Genomic DNA, 2,148 nt, shown 5'->3' on the forward strand with positions numbered 1-2,148 from the left:
TGTGTGTGTGTGTGTGTGTGTGTGTGTGTGTGTGTGTGTGTGTATTTTTCCAGGCTAGTTAGTGATTAGACAAGGGTCTCGTGCATTCTAGGCAGTGTTCTACTGCTCAGCTGTACCCCTTAGCCTAGGTGTATTTATTTTAAGGATTTAGATTTGACCAGCACTTGATACTAACCGAGCTATCTATATCCTAGTCTTGTTTCAAGGCTTGTGATATATCGTGGTAGTTGGGTTGAAGAAGTGCAATATTAAAGTAAAAGCCATGAGTCTTTTAGGCCCAGTGTGTAAAGACACACTCTGAGTTATAACTCAGAGGCACATCTGGATAGTGGTCAGTCATAGTTAGCCAAAAATTAGAGCAAGAGCATTCCATGATTGAGTCACTTTTTAACATACTTTCTTAATTATAAGAAGTGTTTTTCATTAATATTCCCTTTTAACATTCCTGTGGTTGGTATGCTATTGATTGTGAATGTGTGCCTGTAATATGAGAACCCCCCCAACTCAATCTCTAATGTCTTTTGCAGCCTAGAATCATTGCTTGTAACCCACTGTGAACACTGGTTTATTAGCAGACAAGTTAGTGAGGACACAATCTTCATACATAAAAATATGAGTGAGAAATACAGTGAGATTCAACCTTCATAAATGCTACCTTAGAAGACGGTGTTAATGTTTCAGAACTCTCCATTACAGCTTGTAACTCGCTATGTAGATCAGGCTAGCCTCACACTCACAGAGCTCTGCCTCTGGATAATGAGTGCATTCCCCAATCACCATTTTGAGATAGAGTCTTTTAGGCAGTTCTAGAACTTACTATGTACCCCAGGCAGACCTTGAGTCTATAGTAGTCCTCCTGTCTCAGCCTCCAAAGCGCAGGGAGTTTAGGCCGGAGCCACTATACCAGGCTTCCATTGTCTTAATATTAACTTTTTTTTCTGGAGGGGGCAGCATGTGTGTGGTTTTGAGTCAAAGTCTCAGGAGCTACCCCATGACTTTCCTGAAACTCACTATGTAGACCAGGCTGGCCTTTGATTTATTGTGATCCTCCTGCCTCTACTTCCTTAATGCTGGGGTGTAGTGATGTTTCATTTGTATTTTAATAAATAAAGCTTGCCTGAAATTCAGAGAATAAAACAGCTGCACTGATCAGCCTTACAGACCAGGCAATGGTGGCACACACCTTTAATCCCAGTAGCCATACTAACATGCCATAGAAACCCTGTGGTAATGGTGCAAGCCTTTAATCCCAGCACTAGAGAGGATGGGAGGAGACAGCTCTCACACAGTCTCATTCTGAGATTCCTGGAGGCAGGATCGCCATTTTCGGACTGAAGTAAATGTAAGAGCCAGGGGCTGGCTGTTTTGCTTTTCTGACCTTCAGGTTGAACCCCAATATTTCTGTCTCTGGGTTTTTATTAATCATGCTCCACTGGGGTACAGGCTTGGCCTCGAACTCACAAGGATCCGCCTGCCTCTGCCTCCCTCCCAGCTTTATTTACTCTTTAAAACGTTCATAGCTGGTTTATACTTTAACACTAATGGGTTAAGGGAATTATATAATGTAGAGGTGAGGGTTAAATGCTCAAACTGGGGTCTGGAGAGGGGGCTCAAGCCATTGAGAATCTGTCGTTTCAAAGGACTTGAGTGCGATTCCTTATATGGTTGGGCAGCTTGCGACCACCTATAAATCTGTATCTAGGGGATGAATGCCCTCTTCTGGCTTCCACCTGCACACATGACATATGTTGCACACCAACTCATAAAGTAAAAATAACCTTATTTTAAGGTGGGTCCCACTATGTAGCTCTGGCCTGAAACTCGCAGAGACTTGCCTCTACCTAGAAGTGAAGGCATTTACCACATGGCTGGCATTTTTAAATGTTCAAATTTAAATGGGTTTGTGGTATACGTATGTAATCTTAGCACCTAGGAGGTAGATGCAGGAGGGTCAGAAGTTCAAGATCATTCTGATTATTTTTAAAAAATACATTTATTTACTTATTATGTATACAATATTCTGTCTGTGTGTATGCCTGCAGGCCAGAAGAGGGCACCAGACCTCATTATACATGGTTGTGAGCCACCATGTGGTTGCTGGGAATTGAACTCAGGACCTTTGGAAGAGCAGGCAATGCTCTTAACCAC

The 2,148-nt window shown here is 42.5% G+C and overlaps 1 protein-coding gene and 1 non-coding gene across 2 annotated transcripts in view; both read left to right on the top strand.

Annotated features, from left to right (window-relative positions):
• Positions 1 to 2,148, top strand: part of Ppp1r8 (protein phosphatase 1 regulatory subunit 8) — a 26,280-nt gene that overhangs the window by 4,759 nt on the left and 19,373 nt on the right. The window lies entirely within an intron of this gene.
• Positions 159 to 323, top strand: LOC113456674. Its single transcript, XR_003377436.1, has one exon.

This window comes from Microtus ochrogaster, chromosome 10 (genome assembly GCF_000317375.1).
Source record: "Microtus ochrogaster isolate Prairie Vole_2 chromosome 10, MicOch1.0, whole genome shotgun sequence".
Lineage (NCBI taxonomy): Eukaryota > Metazoa > Chordata > Mammalia > Rodentia > Cricetidae > Microtus > Microtus ochrogaster.